Source organism: Pseudophryne corroboree, chromosome 6 (genome assembly GCF_028390025.1).
Source record: "Pseudophryne corroboree isolate aPseCor3 chromosome 6, aPseCor3.hap2, whole genome shotgun sequence".
Classification (NCBI taxonomy): domain Eukaryota; kingdom Metazoa; phylum Chordata; class Amphibia; order Anura; family Myobatrachidae; genus Pseudophryne; species Pseudophryne corroboree.
In genome coordinates, this window is record NC_086449.1 from 70200031 (window position 1) to 70224258 (window position 24228).

Consider the following 24228-nt stretch of genomic DNA (forward strand, 5'->3'; position numbering starts at 1 on the left):
GGAAAATGGCGCACAGCTGCAGTGCTGTGCGCTACCTTATGAAGACTGAGGAGTCTTCAGCCGCCGGTTTCCGGACCTCTTCACGCTTCAGCATCTGCAAGGGGGTCGGCGGCGCGGCTCCGGGACCGGACTCCACGGCTGGGCCTGTGTTCGATCCCTCTGGAGCTAATGGTGTCCAGTAGCCAAGCAGCAAATCCACTCTGCATGCAGGTGAGTTTACTACTTTCCCCCTAAGTCCCACGTTGCAGTGATCCTGTTGCCAGCAGGACTCACTGTAAAGAAAAAAACCTAAACTAAACTTTCTCTAAGCAGCTCTTTAGGAGAGCCACCTAGATTGCACCCTTCTCGTTCGGGCACAAAATCTAACTGGAGTCTGGAGGAGGGTCATGGGGGGAGGAGCCAGTGCACACCACCTGACCTAGTAAAGCTTTACTTTTTTGTGCCCTGTCTCCTGCGGAGCCGCTATTCCCCATGGTCCTTTCAGGAACCCCAGCATCCACTTAGGACGATAGAGAAATAAGAATTTACTTACCGATAATTCTATTTCTCGTAGTCCGTAGTGGATGCTGGGGACTCCGTCAGGACCATGGGGATTAGCGGGCTCCGCAGGAGACAGGGCACATCTAAAAAAGCTTTTAGGTCACATGGTGTGTACTGGCTCCTCCCCCTATGACCCTCCTCCAAGCCTCAGTTAGGTACTGTGCCCGGACGAGCGTACACAATAAGGAAGGATCTTGAATCCCGGGTAAGACTCATACCAGCCACACCAATCACACCGTACAACTTGTGATCTGAACCCAGTTAACAGTATGATAACAAAACGAAGTAGCCTCTGAAAAGATGGCTCACAACAATAGTAATAACCCGATTTTTGTAACAATAACTATGTACAAGCATTGCAGACAATCCGCACTTGGGATGGGCGCCCAGCATCCACTACGGACTACGAGAAATAGAATTATCGGTAAGTAAATTCTTATTTTCTCTAACGTCCTAGTGGATGCTGGGGACTCCGTCAGGACCATGGGGATTATACCAAAGCTCCCAAACGGGCGGGAGAGTGCGGATGACTCTGCAGCACCGAATGAGAGAACTCCAGGTCCTCCTTAGCCAGAGTATCAAATTTGTAAAATTTTACAACGTGTTCTCCCCTGACCACGTAGCTGCTCGGCAAAGTTGTAATGCCGAGACTCCTCGGGCAGCCGCCCAGGATGAGCCCATCTTCCTTGTGGAATGGGCATCTACATATTTCGGCTGTGGCAGGCCTGCCACAGAATGTGCAAGCTGAATTGTACTACAAATCCAGCGTGCAATAGACTGCTTAGAAGCAGGAGCACCCAGCTTGTTGGGTGCATACAATATAAACAGCAAGTCAGACTTTCTGACTCCAGCCGTCCTAACTATATATATATATATATATATATATATATATATATATATATATATATATATATATATGGAAAAAAGATTCTAGTGGGAGACAATTTGCCTTTAGAATAACTATAAAAATTATTTATTCATGTACATACTGACATATACAACTTAAACATTCGTCTAAAAGGTACAGATTACTAAAAATTATATATAGTGGTATGACAATTCTATATATAAAAATCTTTCAATTTAAGAGGGGATTTCACAGTCAGGTGATCACGATCAGAATTTTGAAGGGATATATCTCCAACCCGAAATTTGTGGTGAAAGCTTTTTTGTCCAAAATCACGAAACCCAACGCGTTTCGTCCGTTAGGACTTCATCAGGGGTTAACAATCAATTCTTATAATAGATTGGATTACCAAAGGTTTTGACAGGCTAGGGATCTCAATACTATATCCAATCTCAAGCACGTTTTCAATTTATTTGGTATCTAAACAGATTTCATCACAATATAGAATGACATTTTAGGTCGAAGTTAGTTGAAGTTATATTCCCTAATTTTATCAGGGATTTTGAATCTCTATAGTCCACCACGACTTCAATAGGTTTCACCCAGTGATTTTAATAGATGCCCAATCTTTATAATGGGACATAACCACCTCACAGGATCACCACCACACCAGTGTGGTGGTGATCCTGTGAGGTGGTTATGTCCCATTATAAAGATTGGGCATCTATTAAAATCACTGGGTGAAACCTATTGAAGTCGTGGTGGACTATAGAGATTCAAAATCCCTGATAAAATTAGGGAATATAACTTCAACTAACTTCGACCTAAAATGTCATTCTATATTGTGATGAAATCTGTTTAGATACCAAATAAATTGAAAACGTGCTTGAGATTGGATATAGTATTGAGATCCCTAGCCTGTCAAAACCTTTGGTAATCCAATCTATTATAAGAATTGATTGTTAACCCCTGATGAAGTCCTAACGGACGAAACGCGTTGGGTTTCGTGATTTTGGACAAAAAAGCTTTCACCACAAATTTCGGGTTGGAGATATATCCCTTCAAAATTCTGATCGTGATCACCTGACTGTGAAATCCCCTCTTAAATTGAAAGATTTTTATATATAGAATTGTCATACCACTATATATAATTTTTAGTAATCTGTACCTTTTAGACGAATGTTTAAGTTGTATATGTCAGTATGTACATGAATAAATAATTTTTATAGTTATTCTAAAGGCAAATTGTCTCCCACTAGAATCTTTTTTCCTTTTATATCTATCCCATATACCTTATCTGACAGAAGGTATTTCTTAGTGGTTTGAGACTTGTGGAACAGCGCAGAAAAGGTTACCTTTTTTAATATATATATATATATATATATATATATATATATATATATATATATATATATATATATATATATATATATATATATATATATATATATATATATATATTATATTATATATATATATATATATATATATATATATATTTTTAGGGCCCTGACAACGTCTAGTAACTTGGAGTCCTCCAAGTCCCTAGTAGCCGCAGGCACCACAACAGGTTGTTTCAGGTGAAAACGCTGACACCCCTTTAGGAAGAAACTGGAGACGAGTCCCAGTTCTGCCCTGTTCAAATGGAAAATTTTCATATGGGCTTTTGTAAGACAAAGCCGCCCATTCTGACAATCGCCTGGCCGAGGCCAGGGCTAACAACATGGTCACTTCCCATGTGAGATATTGGTCAACAGCATGGTCACTTTCCATGTGAGATATTTCAAATCCACAGATTTGAGCGGTTCAAACCAATATGATTTTAAGGAATCCCAACACTATGTTGAGATCTCACGGTGCCCCTAGAGGCACAAAAAAGCTGTATATGCAATACACCCTTTACAATCTGGACTTCAGGAACTGAAGTCAATTCTTTCTGGAAGAAAATCTACAGGGCCGAAATTTAAATGTTAATGAACCCCAATTTGAGGCCCAAAACACTCCTGTTTTCAGGAAGTGTAGAAATCGACCTAGTTGAATTTCCGTCGTGGAGCCTTCCTGGCCTCACCCACGCAACATATTTTCACCACATGCGGTGATGACGTTGTGCGGTCACCTCCTTTCTGGCTTTGACCAGGGTAGGTATGACCTCTCATGGAATGCCTTTTCCCATCAGGATCCGGCATTCAACCGCCATGCCGTCAAACGCAGCCGCGGTAAGTCTTGGAATAGACATGGTACTTGCTGAAGCAAGTCCCTTCTTAGCTCCCCAGGCCCTTAGTCCTCTGTGAGCATTTCTTGAAGTTCCGGGTACCAAGTCCCTCTTGGCCAATCCGGAGCCACTAGTATAGTTCATACTCCTCTATGTCTTATAATTCTCAATACCTTGGTTATGAGAAACAGAGGAGGGAACACATACACTGACTGGTACACCCACGGTGTTACCAGAACATCCACAGCTATCGCCTGAAGGTCTCATGACCTGGCGGAATACCTGTCCCGTTTTTTGTTCGGGCGGGACGCCATCATGTCCACCTTTGGTCTTTGCCAACGGTCCACAATCATGTTGAAAAACTTCCCTATGAAGTTTCCACTCTCCCGGGTGGAGGTCATGCCTGCTGAGGAAGTCTGCTTCCCAGTCGTCCACTCCCGGAAAGAACACTGCTGACAGTGCTATCACATGATTTTCCGCCTAGCGAAAAATCCTTGCAGTTTTGTCACTGCCCTCCTGCTTCTTGTGCCGCCCTTTCTGTTTACGTGGGCGACTGCCGTGATGTTATCCCACTGGATCAATACCGGCTGACCTTGAAGCCGAGGTCTAACTAAGTTTAGAGCATTATAAATTTGCTCTAAGCTTATTTATGCGGAGAGAATTCTCCAGACTTAATCACACTTCCCTGGAAATTTTTTCCCTGTGTGACTGTTCCCCAGCCTCTCAGGCTGGCCTCCGTGGTCACCGGCATCCAATCCTGAATGCCAAATCTGCGGCCCTCTAGAAGATGAGCACTCTGTAATCACCACAGGAGAGACACCCTTGTCCTTGGATATAGGGTTATCCGCTGATGCATCTGAGGATGCGATCCGGACCATTTGTCCAGCAGATCCCACTGAAGAGTTCTTGCGGGAAATCTGCCGAATGGAATTGCTTCGTAATAAGCCACCATTTTTACCAGGACTCTTGTGCAATGATGCACTGACACTTTTCCTGGTTTTAGGAGGATCCCGATTAGCTCGGATAACTCCCTGGCTTTCTCCACTGGGAGAAACACGTTTTTCTAGACTGTGTCCAGAATCATCCCTAGGAACAGTAGACGTGTCGTCGGAAAAAGCTGCGATTTTGGAATATTTAGAATCCACTCGTGCTGTCGTAGAACTACTTAAGATAGTGCTACTCCGACCTCCAACTGTTCTCTGGACCTTGCCCTTATCAGGAAAGCGTCCATGTTTCTTTTAAGAAAAATCATCATTCCGGCCATTACCTTGGTAAAGACCCGGGGCGCCGTGGACAATCCAAACGGCAGCGTCTGAACTGATAGTGACAGTTCTGTACCAGGAACCTGAAGTACCCTTGGTGAGAAGGGCAAATTTGGACCTGTAGGTAAGCGTCCCTGATATCCAGTGACACCATATCGTCCCCTTCTTCCTGGTTCGCTATCACTGCTCCGAGTGACTCCATCTTGATTTGAACGCTTGTATGTAAGTGTTCAAATATTTCAGATCTCACCGAGCCGGTTGGCTTCAGTACCACAATATAGTGTGGAATACTACCCCCTTCCTTGTTGTAAGAAGGGTACTTTGATTATCACCTGCTGGGAATACAGCCTGTGAATTGTGTGAGGGGAAGACGTCTCGAATTTCCAATGTACACCTGGGATATTACATGTAGGATCCCGGAGTTCCCTTGCGAGTGTTGCTGAAACTCTTGAGATGACCCCCTACCGCACCTGAGTCCGCTTGTACGGCCCCAGCGTTATGCTGCGGACTTGGCAGAAGCCGTGAGGAGCTTCTGTTCCTGGGAATGAGCTGCTTGCTGCAGTCTTCTTCCCTTTCCTCTACCCCTGGGCAGATATGACTGGCCTTTGCCCGCCTGCCCGTATGGGGACGAAAGGACTGAGACTGAAAAGACTGTGTCCTTTTCTGCCAATATGTGACTCGGGGTAACAAAAGGTGGATTTTTCAGCTGTTGCCATGGCCACCAGGTCCAATGGACCGCCCCTTTATACGGCAATACTTCCATATGCCGTCTGGAATCTGCCTCACCTGACCACTGTCGTGTCTTCGTCTGGCAGATATGTACATCACATTTACTCTTGATGCCAGAATGCAAATATGCCTCTGCGCATCACGCATATATAGAAATGCATCCTTAAAATGCTCTATAGACAATAAAATCCTGTCCCTGTCAAGGGTATCAAAATTTTCAGTCAGGAAATCCGACCAAGCCCCCTCAGCGCTGCACATCCAGGCTGAGGCGATTGCTGGTCGTAGTATAACACCAGTATGTGTGTATATACTGTTATGATATTTTCCAGCTTCCTATCAGCTGGCTCCTTGAGGGCGGCCGTATCTGGAAACGGTAACGCCATGTTTTTTATAAGCGTGTGAGCGCCTTATCCACCCTAAGGTGTGTTTTCCAACTCGCCCTTACTTCTGGCGGGAAAGGGTATACCGCCCATAACTTTCTATCGGAGGAACCCCACGTATCATCACACACTTCATTTAATTTATCCGATTCAGGCAAAACTACAAGTAGTTTATTCCCACCCTACAAAATACCCTTATTTGTGGTACTTGTGGTATCAGAAATATGTAACACCTCCTTCATTGCCCTTAACATGTAACTTGTGGCCCTAAAGGAAAAATACGTTTGTTTCTTCACCGTCGACACTGGGGTCAGTGTCCGTGTCAGTGTCTGTCGACCGACTGAGGTAAATGGGCGTTTTTACAAGCCCCTGACGGTGTCTGAGACGTCTGGACCGATACTAATTTGTCCGCCGGCTGTCTCATGTCGTCAACCGGCTTGCAGCGTGTTGACATTATCACGTAATTCCATAAGTAAGCCATCCATTCCGGTGTCGACTCCCTAGAGAGTGACATCACCATTACAGGCAATTTTCTCCGTCTCCTCACCAACATTTTCCTCATACATGTCGACACACACGTACCGACCTACAGCACACACACAGGGAATGCTCTGATAGAGGACAGGACCCACTAGCCCTTTGGGGAGACAGAGGGAGAGTTTGCCAGCACACACCAAAAGCGCCATAGTGTATATAACAACCCTAGAAGGTGTTGTTTCTATATATGCGCTCTTAATATATAATTATATCGCCAATTTATGCCCCCCTTCTCTTTAACCCTGTTTCTGTAGTGCAGGGGAGAGTGGGAGCCTTCCTCACCAGCGGAGCTGGTCAGGAAAATGGCGCTGAGTGCTGAGGAGAATAAGCTCCGCCCCTTTCTCGGCGGGCTTTTCTCCCGGTTATTAGGAAAACTGGCCTGGGTTAAATACATACATATAGCCTTAATGGCTATATGTGATGTATTTATTTGCCTCTAAGGTAATCTATATTGCTGCCCAGGGCGCCCCCAGCAGCGCCCTGCACCCTCCGTGACCGAGATCAGTGAGCCGTGTAGCAACAATGGCGCACAGCTGCAGTGCTGTGCGCTACCTTCATGAAGACTGAGGAGTCTTCTGCCGCCTGTTTCCGGACCTCCGTTCTGCCGTTCTTCAGCGTCTGTAAGGGGGATCGGCGGCGCGGCTCCGGGACGAACCCCAGGCTGACCTGTGTTCCGACTCCCTCTGGAGCTCAGTGTCCAGTAGCCTAAGACTTCAATCCTCCTGCACGCAGGTGAGTTGCAAGTCTCTCCCCTAAGTCCCTCGTTGCAGTGATCCTGTCGCCAGCAGGAATCACTGATTAGAAACCTAAAAAAAAACTTTTCTAAACAGCTCTTTAAGAGAGCCACCTAGATTGCACCCTCTCGGACGGGCACAAAAACCTAACTGAGGCTTGGAGGAGGGTCATAGGGGGAGGAGCCAGTACACACCATGTGACCTAAAAGCTTTTTTAGATGTGCCCTGTCTCCTGCGGAGCCCGCTAATCCCCATGGTCCTGACGGAGTCCCCAGCATCCACTAGGACGTTAGAGAAAGATACTGTGAATACTGCAGCGTGAAGATGGAAGGGGTGACAGTATGCTGCTGCTGTACAGGAACACAACCCCTGCACACTACCGGCGCTGTGTCCCGCATCAGAACACATGGATCAGCACCGCACATGTAGCTGCAGGGGAGTAGTAGTAGGAGGAGGGGAGGCTTCGGGCATTAAATCGAGGATTAGCCCCGGGTAAGGGACCAACCTCCCAAACTCAGCATCGCGGGCAGCAGTGATGGGGAGATCCCCTGCGCCCCCCACTAGCAGTGAGGACAGCTGGGTGACACACACTGTACAGCCCCCGCCTGTCCTGCTGAGCAGCGGGGAACCCGCACCCACAGCACTCACCTCACTCACTGGCCGCAGCTTCTCTCCACCCGCCGCCTCATGTAACAGAGCGCTCGCCGGGAAATCCCTCGTGGAAGAGACTGGGCGGGGACACGGAGAAGGGGGCGGGAATGGGCGGGGACACGGACGAGGGGGATCAGAACACGATGGAAAGAGATCAGACTGGGCGGGGACACACAGAAGGGGGCGGGGAAACTAAAGAGCGGGAAAGAGGCTTGGCAGCGGCACGTGCCGCTGCGTTTTATCTCATCACTCGGGAGCACAGAGCTGGGTTTGTGGCGTGCGGCGGCGGCCCCGGGTCTTCTCCTGTCCTGACGTCACCAGGTCATGTGACTGTACGGCAGTCATGGCGGCGGAGATGTCCCAATCGTAGTTGCCAATTCAGCTTATAACAAGCAAAATTGGGCTTGTTTTTTTGTTCAAGTTGCTGTATTTTATTGGTTGTTGCTTGTTTTTGGGCTTATAATTTTTTTTTGGGGGGGGGCTTTTTTTTTTTTTCCATTTTATTTTTTTTAAAGTTACCACTGGCACCGACCTTCAGAGGTAGATACTCAACACAGATACCCACAAAGACATAGGTGAGAAGCTGTGGATGAATAGATCAATTGGGGGATCTTAAATTGTGTCAAATGGCTGTGAAGTGACAGTGAAAAAATGATAGTAAGCCAGTGCTTTTCTGCAAGCTAAGAAGATTATTCAGAGTTTGTAGCAGATTTTGCTATTTTAGCAAAATCTGCGTCCACCATAATGGCACGCTGGGGGCCGCGCAGAATAGGGCAAGGCCACCCAGCATGTGTTGTGCTGCCCCGCAATGCCATCTCAATTCAAATAGCGATTGACCCCTGCTATGCAGCATAGTTGCATAAGCAGGGGCACCGCCACCATGTTTCCAATCGCAAGAAACGCAGGTGACATCATTGACCGGCCCTGAAAACAGCCATGACACGTCTGTGTTTACTGTGACACTCCCCCCGCCCTCCCCCCCCCCCCCCCCCCCCCACAATGTCGCAACGCTGCCCATAGACATTTGTCGCCTGTCAATTATGATGCGAATTCATCCTTTCCGGGATGCGATCCCATGATGATAGCGTGCGCAGGTGGCTGAAAATCAGTCTGTGTCAGGGTCTGAATAAGGCCCATGATGTCTACCACCGACTGGAGGGGATGTAGTTAACCTGGCTGTCAGGATCCCGGCATTAAGGATCCTGATGCCGAAATCCTGACATACGGGAATGCCCTCAGCGCTCGCCACTGGTTTTCCCACTCGTGTGTGTCCACAACACCCATAGAGTGACAATAAAAGCTGTGGTGAGTGCAGTGAGCCACCGTGCCGTGGCGATTGCACTCTTTGCGCTTGCCCCACTGCCGGTATTCTGGTGGCCGAAATGCCACTGTTGGTATATTGACAGCCGGCATCCCGGCCGCCGGGATATCATTACCATCCCGACTGGAGAACCAGATACCAGAAGAAAAAGTTCAAGAAACTGAAAGCTATCCACTTGACTTCAAGATCCAGAACTTACTGTATCTTCAGTCCATCCAGCAGCCAGACATAGCACTAATAATTACCGTATATACTCGAGTATAAGCCGACTTTTTCAGCACCTTTTTTTGTGTGCTGAAAAAGCCTCCTCGGCTTATACTCGAGTCAGTGCAGGGTGAGCAGTGTGACAGGGAGAGCAGTGTGAAGGAGGGACACGGAGCACACACCTCTCCTGTGTCCCTCCTGCATCTCCGGCTGCAGCGGCGGGTCTATTAAAGGAAGTACCCGTTCGTGACCTCTGATTGGCTCACGAACCGGCACTTCCTTTAATAGACCCGCCGGAGATGCAGGAGGGACACAGGAGTGGTGCGCTCCGTGTCCCTCCTTCAGAAGACAGTGTAATTAACAGGCACTGGGGGAGCATATTTGGCACTTGGGGGATGACGACATGTGGCACTGAGGGGACTTATCTGGCATTATGAGGGGGCATATCTGGCAGCATGAGGGGGCATATCTGGCACTGTGGGGCATATCTGGCAGCATGAGGGCACATCTGGCACTGTGGGGCGTATCTGTCAGCATGAGGGCATATCTGGCACTGTGGGGCATATCTGTCAGCATGAGGGCACATCTAGCACTGTGGGGCATATCTGTCAGCATGAGGGCATATCTGGCACTGTGGGGGCATATCTGGCACTGGGGCATATCTTTCAGCATGAGGGCACGTCTGGCATTGTGGGGCATATCTGTCAGCATGAGGGCATATCGGGCACTGTGGGGCATATCTGGTAGCATGAGGGTATATCTGGCACATCAGGCTCTGTGGGGCATATCTGACACTTTGGGGGCATATCTGACACTGGGGGGGCAAATTTGGCACTGTGGGGGCATATCTGCCACTGTTGGGCATATCTGGCACTATGAGGGCATATCTGGCAGTATGAGGGCATATCTGGCATTGTGGGACATATCTGGCACTGTGGGGCATATCTGGCATTGTGGGGCATATCTGGCAGTATGAGGGCATATCTGGCACTATGAGGGCATATCTTGCATTGTGGGGCATATCTGGCAGTATGAGGGCATATCTGGCACTGAGGGCTGTGTATGGCTAGAGCTGCATTTCCCACCCTAGGCTTATACTCGAGTCAATACGTTTTCCCAGGTTTTTGTGGTAAAATTAGGTGCCTCGGCTTATATTCGGGTCGACTTATACTCGAGTATATACGGTATATGTTTCTGCTGCGGGGTACACTGGGCTCCACAAGGAATAGACATAGGGGTGTAGAGTAGGATCTTGATCTGAGGCACCAACAGGCTGAAAAGCTTTGACTGTTCCCAGAATGCACAGCGCCACCTCCTCCATAACCCCGCCTCCCTGCACAGGAGCTCAGTAGTTTTGTAGTTGGTGCCGCAGATAGCAGGCACATACCAGAGGGGCTGCTCCAGGCAGCCCTAAGAAGAGCTTTTTTGAAGAAAAAGTGAAGACTACAAGGGCAGCAGCGGTGTGTAAATGTCAGAGACATTCACTGCTGCAGCTCCAGCTCTCCCCAGCGGCACTGTACACTCCTGAGCCCTGGTTGCCGGGTAACTACAGCAGGAGGCTCCGGTTTTCTTCATGGTCAGGCACACATGACGGGGGCTCTCCGGGATCGCGTGGCCGTGCTTCGGGAGGTGGTGAGTGGGTCCCACTTGCGGGACCCGTACTTTGTCACGATCCGGCGCGGTCCGTGGGAGACGGGCCGCGCGCGCTTTCGGTGAACACTGTGGCAGTAAAGGCGATCCCACTAGATCACCAGGGCATGGGCGCAGGTCAGGTTTTCTCTCTAAACTATTTCTCTATCGTCCTAGTGGATGCTGGGGTTCCTGAAAGGACCATGGGGAATAGCGGCTCCGCAGGAGACAGGGCACAAAAAGTAAAGCTTTAGGATCAGGTGGTGTGCACTGGCTCCTCCCCCTATGACCCTCCTCCAAGCCTCAGTTAGATTTTTGTGCCCGGCCGAGAAGGGTGCAATCTAGGTGGCTCTCCTAAAGAGCTGCTTAGAAAAGTTTAGCTTAGGTTTTTTATTTTACAGTGAGTCCTGCTGGCAACAGGATCACTGCAACGAGGGACTTAGGGGAGAAGAAGTGAACTCACCTGCGTGCAGGATGGATTGGCTTCTTTGGCTACTGGACATTAGCTCCAGAGGGACGATCACAGGTACAGCCTGGATGGTCACCGGAGCCTCGCCGCCGGCCCCCTTGCAGATGCTGAAACAAGAAGAAGGTCCAGAATCGGCGGCAGAAGACTCCTCAGTCTTCTTAAGGTAGCGCACAGCACTGCAGCTGTGCGCCATTTCCTCTCAGCACACTTCACACGGCAGTCACTGAGGGTGCAGGGCGCTGGGAGGGGGGCGCCCTGGGAGGCAATGAAAACCTATTTTTGGCTAAAAATACCTCACATATAGCCTCCGGGGGCTATATGGAGATATTTAACCCCTGCCAGAATCCGTTAAGAGCGGGAGACGAGGCCGCCGAAAAGGGGGCGGGGCCTATTCTCCTCAGCACACAGCGCCATTTTCCCTCACAGAAAGGCTGGAGGGAAGGCTCCCAGGCTCTCCCCTGCACTGCACTACAGAAACAGGGTTAAAACAGAGAGGGGGGGCACTAATTTGGCGTTAGAAATATATAAAAAAGATGCTATAAGGGAAAACACTTATATAAGGTTGTCCCTATATAATTATAGCGTTTTTGGTGTGTGCTGGCAAACTCTCCCTCTGTCTCTCCAAAGGGCTAGTGGGTCCTGTCCTCTATCAGAGCATTCCCTGTGTGTGTGCTGTGTGTCGGTACGTGTGTGTCGACATGTATGAGGACGATGTTGGTGAGGAGGCGGAGCAATTGCCTGTAATGGTGATGTCACTCTCTAGGGAGTCGACACCGGAATGGATGGCTTATTTAGGGAATTACGTGATAATGTCAACACGCTGCAAGGTCGGTTGACGACATGAGACGGCCGACAAATAATTAGTACCGGTCCAGACGTCTCAAAAACACCGTCAGGGGTTTTAAAACGCCCGTTTACTTTAGTCGGTCGACACAGACACAGACAGGGACACTGAATCCAGTGTCGACGGTGAATTAACAAACGTATTCCTTATTAGGGCCACACGTTAAGGGCAATGAAGGAGGTGTTACATATTTCTGATACTACAAGTACCACAAAAGAGGGTATTATGTGGGATGTGAAAAAACTACCGTAGTTTTTCCTGAATCAGATAAATTAAATGAAGTGTGTGATGATGCGTGGGTTCCCCCCGATAGAAAATATGGGCGGTATACCCTTTCCCGCCAGAAGTTAGGGCGCATTGGGAAACACCCCTTAGGGTGGATAAGGCGCTCACACGCTTATCAAAACAAGTGGCGGTACCGTCTATAGATAGGGCCGTCCTCAAGGAGCCAGCTGACAGGAGGCTGGAAAATATCATAAAAAGTATATACACACATACTGGTGTTATACTGCGACCAGCGATCGCCTCAGCCTGGATGTGCAGAGCTGGGGTGGCTTGGTCGGATTCCCTGACTAAAAATATTGATACCCTTGACAGGGATAGTATTTTATTGACTATAGAGCATTTAAAGGATGCATTTCTATATATGCGAGATGCACAGAGGGATATTTGCACTCTGGCATCAAGAGTAAGTGCGATGTCCATATCTGCCAGAAGATGTTTATGGACACGACAGTGGTCAGGTGATGCAGATTCCAAACGGCACAAAGGTGTATTGCCGTATAAAGGAAGAGGAGTTATTTGGGGTCGGTCCATTGGACCTGGTGGCCACGGCAACTGCTGGAAAATCCACCGTTTTTACCCTAAGTCACATCTCTGCAGAAAAAGACACCGTCTTTTCAGCCTCAGTCCTTTCGTCCCTATAAGAGTCATATCTGCCCAGGGATAGAGGAAAGGGAAGAAGACTGCAGCAGGCAGCCCATTCCCAGGAACAGAAGCGTTCCACCGCTTCTGACAAGCTCTCAGCATGACGCTGAGACCGTACAGGACCCCTGGATCCTACAAGTAGTATCCCAGGGGTACAGATTGGAATGTCGAGACGTTTCCCCTGCGCAGGCTCCTGAAGTCTGCTTTACCAAGGTCTCCCTCCGACAAGGAGGCAGTATGGGAAAAAATTCACAAGCTGTATTCACAGCAGGTGATAATTAAATTACCCCTTCTACAACAAGAAAAGGGGTATTATTCCACACAATATTGTGGTACTGAAGCCAGAAGGCTAGGTGAGACCTATTCTAAATCTAAAAAAATTTTGAACACTTACAAAGGTTCAAATCAAGATGGAGTCACTCAGAGCAGTGATAACGAACCAGGAAGAAGGGGACTATATGGTGTCCCGAGACATCAGGGATGCTTACCTCCATGTCCCAAATTTGCCCTTATCACTAAGGGTACCTCAGGTTCGTGGTACAAAACTGTCACTATCAGTCTCAGACGCTGCCGTTTGGATTGTCCACGGCACCCCGGGTCTTTACCAAGGTAATGGCCGAAATGATGGTTCTTCTTCGAAGAAAAGGCGTCTTAATTATCCCTTACTTGGACGATCTCCTGATAAGGGCAAAGTCCAGGGAACAGTTGGAGGTCGGAGTAGCACTATCTCGGATACTGTTACAACAGCACGGGTGGATTCTAAATATTCCAAAATCGCAGCTGATCCCGACGACAAGTCTCCTGTGCTTAGGGATGATTCTGGACACAGTCCAGAAAAAGGTGTTTCTCCCGGAAGAGAAAGCCAGGGAGTTATCCGAGCTAGTCAGGAACCTCCTAAAATCAGTGCATCATTGCACAAGGGCCATGGTAAAAATGGTGACTTCCTACGAAGCAATTCCATTCGGCAGATTTCATGCAAGAACTTTTCAGTGGGATCTGCTGGACAAATGGTCCGGATCGCATTTTCAGATGCATCAGCGGATAACCCTATATCCAAGGACAAGGGTGTCTCTCCTGTGGTGGTTACAGAGTGCTCATCTTCTAGAAGGCCGCAGATTCGGCATTCAGGATTGGATGTTGGTGACCACGGAGGCCAGCCCGAGAGGCTGGGGAGCAGTCACACAAGGAAAAAATTTCCAGGGAGTGTGATCAAGTCTGGAGATTTTTCTCCACATAAATATACTGGAGCTAAGGGTAAATTTATAATGCTCTAAGCTTAGCAAGACCTCTGCTTCAAGGTCAGCCGGTATTGATCCAGTGGGAAAAAACATCACGGCAGTCGCCCACGTAAATAGACAGGGCGGCACAAGAAGCAGGAGGGCAATGGCAAAAACTGCAAGGACTTTTCGCTGGGCGGAAAATCATGTGATAGCACTGTCAGCAGTGTTTCATTCCGGGAATGGAAACTGGGAAGCAGACTTCCTCAGTAGGCACGACCTCCACCCGGCAGAGTGGGAACTTCATCGGGAAGTTTTCCACATGATTGTAAACCGTTGGGAATTACCAAAGGTGGACATGATGGCGTCCCGTCTGAACAAAAAACGGGACAGGTATTGCGCCAGGTTAAGAGACCCTCAGGCAATAGCTGTGGACGTTCTGGTAACACCGTGGGTGTACCAGTCGGTGTATGTGTTCCATCCTCTGCTTTTCATACCTAAGGTACTGAGAATTATAAGACGTAGAGGAGTAAGAACTATACTCATGGCTCCGGATTGGCCAAGAAGGACTTGGTACCGGAACTTCAAGAGATGCTCACAGAGGACTTATGGCCTCTGCCGCTAAGAAGGGACTTGTTTCAGCAAGTACCATGTCTGTTCCAAGACTTACCGCAGCTGCGTTTGACGGCATGGCGGTGGAACGCCGGATCCTAAGGGAAAAGGCATTCAGGAAGAGGTCATTCCTACCCTGGTCAAAGCCAGAAAGGAGGTGACCGCACAACATTATCACCACATGTGAAAAAAATATGTTGCGTGGTGCGAGGCCAGAAAGGCCCCACGAAGAAATTTCAACTCGGTCGATTCCTGCATTTCCTGCAAACAGGAGTGTCTAGGGGCCTAAAATTGGGGTCCATTAAGGTTCAAATTTCGGCCCTGTCGATTTTCTTCCAGAAAGAATTGGCTTCAGTTCCTGAAGTCCAGAAGTTTGTCAAGGGAGTATTGCATATACAACCCCCTTTTGTGCCTCCAGTGGCACTGTGGGATCTCAACGTAGTTCTGGGATTCCTCAAATCACATTGGTTTAAAACCAGTCAAATCTGTGGATTTGAAGCATCTCACATGAAAAGTGACCATGCTCTTGGCCCTGGCCTGGACCAGGCGAGTGTCAAATTGGTGGTTTTTTTCTCAAAAAAGCCCATATCTATTTGTCCATTTGGACAGGGCAGAGCTGCGGACTCGTCCCCAGTTCTCTCCCTAAGGTGGTGTCAGTGTTTCACCTGAACCAGCTTATTGTGGTGCCTTGCGCCTACTAGGGACTTGGAGGACTCCAAGTTGCTAGATGTTGTCAGGGCCCTGAAAATATAGGTTCCAGGACGGCTGGAGTCAGGAAAACTGACTTGCTGTTATCCTGTATGCACCCAACAAACTGGGTGCTCTTGCTTCTAAGCAGACTATTGCTAGTTGGATGTGTAATACAATTCAGCTTGCACATTCTGTGGCAGGCCTGCCACAGCCAAAGTATGTAAATGCCCATTCCACAAGGAAGGTGGGCTCATCTTGGGCGGCTGCCCGAGGGGTCTCGGCTTTACAACTTTGCCGAGCGGCTATTTAGTCAGGGGCAAACACGTTTGTAAAATCCTACAAATTTGATACCCTGGCTAAGGAGGACCTGGAGTTCTCTCATTCGGTGCTGCAGAGTCATCCGCACTCTCCCGCCCGTTTGGGAGCTTTGGTATAATCCCCATGGTCCTTTCAGGAACCCCAGCATCCACTAGGACGATAGAGAAAATAAGAATTTACTTACCGATAATTCTATTTCTCGGAGTCCGTAGTGGATGCTGGGCGCCCATCCCAAGTGCGGATTATCTGCAATACTTGTACATAGTTACAAAAATCGGGTTATTATTGTTGCGAGCCATCTTTTCAGAGGCTCCGCTGTTATCATACTGTTAACTGGGTTCAGATCACAGGTTGTACAGTGTGATTGGTGTGGCTGGTATGAGTCTTACCCGGGATTCATAAATCCTTCCTTATTGTGTACGCTCGTCCGGGCACAGTATCCTAACTGAGGCTTGGAGGAGGGTCATAGGGGGAGGAGCCAGTGCACACCACCTGATCCTAAAGCTTTACTTTTTGTGCCCTGTCTCCTGCGGAGCCGCTATTCCCCATGGTCCTTTCAGGAACCCCAGCATCCACTACGGACTCCGAGAAATAGAATTATCGGTAAGTAAATTCTTATTTTTAATAGTAGGAAATAAAGGTCGTTTGAGGGGAAATCAAAGGCGATACTAAATAATTGAAACAAGGTAGAGAAATTAAATAATTAAATATACATCACATGAAATCTTGACGAGCTGGTAATGATTTGAATTTCTTTCGCATCCAATGTCTACAATAGTTCTTTTTTCAATTCCAATAAATCTCCAACGTGAAATTCATAGGAAACAAAAGTTGGGAAAGAGGCACACAATGTGTAATAATGTTTGTCATCAAGTGATATAAACAAATCCAGTGACTTCTCCAAAGGGAAAGGAACCCTATATGGTGGAAATCTTGATAGCTGAGAAAGGGACAGTTCCTCACCACCTTTTTCGTTTAAGGATAAACGTACCAAAACTCACTTAAAATAATGTAGCATCATACATATCAAGGTATCTTTGTCAATTCATGAAATAAAGGACAATAAAACAAATAGAAATTAGGGGGCGTGGCCTAGCTGCAGACCTGGGCAGACGTGTTGCAGTGGAGCTCCTGCCTTACGCCCGAATAAACTGCCATTCTGCTGCTCCTTAGTGATTTTGGGGACCCCCCTTTATCAGCTGGGGTATACCTGTATCGGGCAGTGAGGTCCGCGGAGCCGGCGGGTGTCCCCTACACCCGTGCGGGTTGCGGCCTTCTGTCCCAGGTGAAGCCGGGACCTCCATCTCACTGCTGCCCCGGAGGAGGAGGCCCTGGGTGGCTGGAATTCGCCGGAGAGGGTGCCCCCACCACATCGGGATTCTACTCCCTGCAGGACGCTTCACTTAGTTCCTCGGTGGGAGGTGAGTGTTGCCCGCTGCCCCCTTACCTCGGATGGAGGCCCGCGGGACACCGTCAAAACGCTGAGGGGAGCCGAAGGCGGGAGGACTGTGCCGCTTTCCCCAGCCGAGACTACTCCGCCCGCTCACCGCCCGGACTGAGGGATCCCGACCTGGGCGCCGCACGGCCACCGCACCCGTCCTTGACTACCCGACTGGTGACCTCCGGAGGCCTAGACGGCCGGGAGCTTCCACGGAGGTCGGGACACGGGAGGCGCCATTTTGATTACTGGCGCTGCGCCCACACCTGGACCCCTTGCAGCGGATGTGCTGCTGGCGCTGCCTGGGGAGACTTCATCAGAGCCTCTGTCCCCCGGGCACTCTCTGGGGCCGCACCGGATACTTATTGTAAAATAAGGAGAAAAATAAAATAAAAATAATAATAATAATAATAAAAATAATAAAAAAATAATTATTATAGGTTCCTGCTGCCAGGGAGTTAAAATCACTCTTGCTCCCCTCACCCACGCTCCAACTCCCTGTAAACATATTCTCCTTCTCTCTGCCTGCCTGGGGCTAGTGTCCGCGGAGCCGGGAGGGGCTCTAGGCCTCTCTGCGGGTTGCGGCCTACCCCACCCACTCAGACCGGGACCTCCAGCTACCAGCCGGCCGCGCTGTGGAGCATCGCAGACCCTCCGGATCCCTGCCGCGAATCGACGGTGACCGGCCCGACCCCTACTGCACTCACTGCTTTGGGTCTCGACTTGTCCTCTCCGTGCGGCCCGAGCTCCCTGAAACGGCCGCAGCTCCCCTTAAACCGGAAGCGCCTCCACCATCTTACGACTGACGACCCGATCGTTTAGGCGGCCCAGGACGCCGCATATCGTGGGGAACCTTCTCCCAGTGGACCCAGTGGCCTCATCCTTACCCTGCTCTCCACCCTCCGAGGTGGGTCCCGGTGTGCACACCGGCCGCCCTAGAAGTCTCTGCAGCACAGCCAAAAAGGAAGGGGGGGGGGGAAAAAAAAAAGGGCCTGCAGCATCCAGCCAACCTGCAATATTGTGAGTACCCGCTGTCTCCACAGCACCTATTTCTTACCTGCACCCCTGCTCCATAGAAACCCACGACAGGAACCCAGAGTCGCCATTTTACTTTCTGGCACCCAGCCAGAGTAAAGAAAAGCCGCACTATACCACACACTCCTCACCTCTGTAAGAGTCCAGATTCTGTTTACACCACCGCCGGCACCGGCGACGGTTATGGAAGTGCTTTAATACCAACCATGAGTGACCGGGCCACTGAATAGGGGGTTGGACTGCGACCTGCCTCGACAGCGGAGCTGGCACCTGGAAAAGACGCGGTCTCAGCGTTATGACACTCGGATCCATACATCCCAGACCTATCCTTAAGACGACTTGCAAGATGATTTAACGCAAAATAATAATATACTACATGTGCCATAGCTAAATGGTTGGACTCCATATATAACACTCTGGCACCCTACCCCCAGCCCCGCGGTTGGAGGATCAGACCTGACCAGATTACTTGCTCATTAAACGGACTCTGACCTGTGTCCTCCTATCAATAATTTTTCTTCCCTTTTTCCTTTTTTACCACCACTCCTATCCTCCCTTTTTTTTTTATATATACCACTATGTCCAAAAACAAAAAAGCAACGCAAGCTCCGACTAACTTCTTTGGCTCAAAGACTAAGGGCCCACAGAACCCCACCATGGCCGCAAGCTCCCCCCCCTCCCCGTGTTTCTCGGAAGCGGGTATCGATCCCCAGATACAGGCGGTCATGTCGAGCCTACTGGAGGGAGTGCAGTCCGCGTTCAAACAGGAACTCTCGAACGCTATAGCTGAATTTAAATCGGATCTTACAGATCTCGGTAACCGGACTGACGCATTGGAAACAAAGACAGACGATCTCTGCCGCTCCCAACACCGCATTGACAGTGAACTCGCTAGATTGCACGAGGAAATGGAGACCCTCAAGGAGCGACAAGAGGACCAAGAAAATCGCTCGCGTAGAAATAATCTTCGCATACGCGGCGTTCCAGAATCGGTCCTCGGCCCATCGCTACCAACATTCTTGAGAGAATTCTTCACACACTTGGTACCGGACCTTACGGTCGAAGAATGTCTCTGCGACAGGGCACATAGAGCACTCCGGGCAAAACCGTCTCCCGCCCAACCACCCAGGGATGTTATTGTCCGCTTCCATTACTTCCGCTCGAAGGAAAAAATTTTGTCCTCAGTTCGAGATTCATCGGAGATCCTGTTCAAAGGCACGCAGTTGCAGATTTTTCAGGACCTGGCACCCTCCACCATCCAAAAACGGCGAGACCTCCAACCGGTCACCCGGATCCTGCGACAACACCAGATCAGATATAGATGGGGATTCCCCTTCCATTTACACGTTTCGGTTAATAACTCTGTCCACTCGGTCAAGACCCTAACCCAAGGACAGGAATTGCTGGCAAAGCTAGATCTCCTCCCAACATCAGCTGAAGATGACATGGCGGCCTCATCATCTAAACCGCCACACCCTCAGCCCCCTCTTCCTGACTGGACACGGGTGACCCGACAGCGCAATGTGGACAAGGATCCTCCCTGAACTGGGGAAACCCCCCCGACGTGTATAGTGCACGAACTGACGATGCAACGCCCCCACGACTCGAAACGAGTGGGAGCAGTGGAGAACTCGACCTCAGCTCAAATACCAGTATCGTAACTATCCTCGGTTAATGCTGTTATAATTAAGTTATGATTGTTTGCACCCCTGTGGTATTCCCCCCTCCCCCTCTCCCTCCCCCCTTCTTATTCTCTCTTTCTTCCCCCTTCCCTCTTGCCCAATTCCCCCCCCCTCCCCTCCCCCTCCCTATTTTTGGTTTTATGTTTGCATTTTTGTTGCTAGGACACAGTTCTCAGAGTCCTATACTATATTATGTCTGCCATAAATGTAAAATGGTTATAGCCACCCTCAGCCCTTGTGGCCCGGGAGACTCATATCCTCCCACATGGTAGCTCAGTTACCCCCCCATAATCCCTTACTGTTGTTAATAATGTTACTTATTCGATGCTTTTCCCGTGCGGCCCCTGAGTGGGACCCACAAACACAGGGATGTTTCCCCATTTGGGGTATTTCTTCTTCTTCTTCTCTATTTTCTTCTTTCTCTCTCTTTTCTTGTGGCCTCTGCTCGACCTTCCCGCTCCTTCTCTCGCTTGGCCTGGAGGGGTGGCCTTCGCCTGGCATAAATTGTACCTTGCTGGACTATACCCGGCAAAACGCCATACTCCTCCACGTAAATAACCATGTCTCTTAAAATATTTTCGGTCAATGTAAATGGCCTGAACTCCCCTAGGAAGCGTACCGTGTTCCTGAGTGCTTGCAGACGTGAGAAAGTTGACGTAGCATTCCTACAGGAAACACACCTCACCGGTCCCCACACCCGGCTTCTGGGCAAATGGTTCTCCCAGTCCTATTTTGCCTCAGCAGACTGTAAAAAACGGGGTGTAGCCATCTTAGTTCATCGTAATATCCCGTTTATCCATTCCAGGACAGTGATAGACCCAGATGGACGGTTCCTTATGGTAATGGGTACCCTCCGTTCTAAGGCTCTCACTTTGGTCTCCGTCTACGCCCCCAATCAAGACCAATCTTTGTTTTTTGACTCTCTCTCTAAACGCCTATCACGAGAAGCACAGGGAAGCATTATCATGGGTGGCGACTTTAATACCATAATTGACCCCTTGCTGGACAGATCTGGTCCTCCGCCCCACGCCTCTATAACGACTCTCCCCCGGGCTTCCCGCACACTCACCGCCATCATGAAACTCCACGGTCTCTGTGACACTTGGCGTTCCCAACACCCCCACACCAAAGATTTTACACACTTCTCAGCTCCACATCAACACTATTCCAGGATTGACATGATCCACATATCCTCTGCCCTAGTGCCATTGATCTCGGATACGGGCATCACACCACTGACTTGGACGGACCACGCTGGGGTCTACCTCCTCATAGATATACACCGAGCGCCTCATAGGAAATACAAATGGCGCCTTAACGACTCGCTTCTACAACACCCTTCTGCACTAGAGGAAACTAGATTAGCGATCACACACTATTTCACCGAAAATATGTCTCCTGACATCCCACTTAATATCCTTTGGGAAGCTCACAAAGCCACGATCCGCGGCACCTTGTTAGCAAAATCGTCGGCAATTAGGAAAAAAGCTGCACAGGAGATAGCCTCCCTCGAATCAGAAATAGCCACCTTACTATCCAAACATAAAGTATCCCCCGATCCCTCTTTACTCACTCAGATAGACTCCCTCCGGGGACAGCTAAACACCCTCCTATCCAACCGTGCGGCACTAATACTTCGGAAACTGCAACAACGCTTCTACGACAAAATGGATAAAATAGATACCCTACTAGCCAACAAACTCCGTCGTAAGCAGGCGCTGGGCGCAATAGATAAATTGTACTCGTCACAAAGGGGAACCTATACATATGACCCTGAACTGATGGCTGAAGATTTTCGCCTGTTTTATAGCTCCCTTTATAACCTACCTGACCCGCCCCTGCTGTCTCCTGACGGATCTGGGGGAGTGCGCTCATACTTATCTGATACCCCCCTCCCAACCCTATCTGACAATCAATTGGAAGCCCTTAACAGTCGAATCTCGGAGGAGGAGACAATAGCCGCCATACGATCTATGCGCTCGTCGGCTGCACCAGGGCCGGACGGTTTCACAGCCCAATATTATAAACTCTTCGCGAAGGAACTGGCACCACACCTAGCCTCCTTATTTAACGGTATCCTCGAGGGAGCCTCCTTCCTGCCGGAGACAACCCGGGCCAACATAGTGGTAATCCCAAAGCCTGACAAAGACCCGACTAGTTGCTTAAACTACAGACCAATCTCATTACTGAATGTTGACTTGAAGATATACGCGAAAATATTAGCTAACCGTCTGGGTCCCTTGATGCCCGGCCTGGTCCACCCGGACCAGGTCGGCTTCATCCCTGGACGCCAGGCGTCTGACAACACCAGAAGGGCAATAGATCTAATATACTCAATCCAAAAACGGAAACTTCCCTCTCTCATTTTGGCTCTCGACGCGGAGAAGGCCTTTGACCGCATATCGTGGTCTTTTGCCTTTGCAGTCCTTGACAAAATGGGATTCTCCGGAAACTTTCTAGAGGGAATCAAAGCACTCTACCGCTCCCCGTCAGCCCAGGTCATGGTTAACGGTGTCTCCTCCTCCAGTTTCGGAATCACCAATGGTACCAGGCAGGGATGCCCCCTTTCCCCCTTAATTTTTGCACTAGTCATGGAGCCCCTAGCAGCAAGGATCCGTAATAACAGTGCAATCCATGGAATACCCACAGGCCTTTCCGAACACAAGATAGCGCTATATGCCGACGACGTCCTGATCTCTCTCACTGACCCAGCCCAATCTCTCCCTGCTCTTCTATCCGAGATCAATTCATACTCACAGCTCTCCGGCTATAAAATAAATGTGAACAAAACAGAGGCCCTCAACTTTTATATCCCGGCAGCTCTTAAACAGGACCTTCAAACTACCCTCCCCTGTAACTGGCATACCAAGAAAATTAAATACCTTGGTGTGTACTTGACTCACCATCACCACCAACTTTTCCAAGCAAATTATCCCCGTTTATTACAGATAATTAAGGAGGACTTGGTGGATTGGTCCAGTTATTTTATATCATGGATAGGCAGAATCAACTCCGTTATGATGAGCGTGCTCCCCCGACTCCTGTACTTATTTCAGACCCTCCCGATTTACGTCCCTACCTACGTCTTCAAGACCCTACAACGCCAATCCTCCCTTTTTATTTGGAACCACAAACGCCCACGAGTCAGACTTAAACTGCTCCAACGCCCCTCCAGAGGCGGCGGCCTGGGTATCCCGGACTTTAAGAAATACTTTTACGCCGCGCAACTCGCTCAATGTGCACAATGGTGCAACGAGGGCGGAACAAGGAAGGTCTGGGTGGGGATTGAGGCGGAGGAGACGGGCCTAGCCACGCTATCTTCTCTATTGTGGCTCCACCGGAACCGGCGTCCCCGTGCGGCCCTATCGCACCCTGTAGTAAGTCGCTCCCTAGCGACTTGGGACCTGACAAACAGACGGTTCAGCTTGGCCCCATACCCGTCCCCGCTAATCCCGTTGTTTCACAACCCAGCCTTCCCGCCAGGTATGAGTGGAGCCACGCATACATCTTGGCGCTCGAGTGGTATACTATATGTTAATGATATCACCTCCACAGCTACTTTCCCACAATTCACAGATATCCGTGAAGGAACAGTAATCCCCTCATCGGACTTCTTCCGCTATCTGCAAATTAGACATTTCCACTCCACCACCACCACTACCCTTCTCCACAGACATCTATCCCCCTTCGAATACATTAGCTGGAAACGCACCAACACTAAAGGCCTCATATCAGATATTTACGCCCTCCTGGACGACCTCCCCACAACATCCCGGGCCCCTCACGAATCAGCATGGGAAAAGGAACTGGGACTTACTATAGACAATGAAGACTGGGTAGATATATGGGACAATGCCGCTTCCAGCTCCATATGTGTGAGAATTAAAGAAAATATCTATAAATTACTATACCGATGGTACTATGTCCCTTCCCGTCTGCATACTATGTTC

General features: G+C 49.2%; 1 protein-coding gene and 1 long non-coding RNA gene across 2 annotated transcripts in view; one reads left to right on the forward strand and one right to left on the reverse strand.

Annotated features, from left to right (window-relative positions):
• LOC134936175 (oocyte zinc finger protein XlCOF7.1-like) overlaps positions 1–24228 on the reverse strand; it is a 216182-nt gene that overhangs the window by 52708 nt on the left and 139246 nt on the right. The window lies entirely within an intron of this gene.
• The window catches only part of LOC134936176 (uncharacterized), an 83775-nt gene continuing 67632 nt past the window's right edge, over positions 8086–24228 (forward strand). Inside the window, exon 1 of the long non-coding RNA XR_010180472.1 lies at positions 8086–8467. This is a non-coding gene — a long non-coding RNA (uncharacterized LOC134936176). The remainder of the gene's footprint in view (positions 8468–24228) is intronic.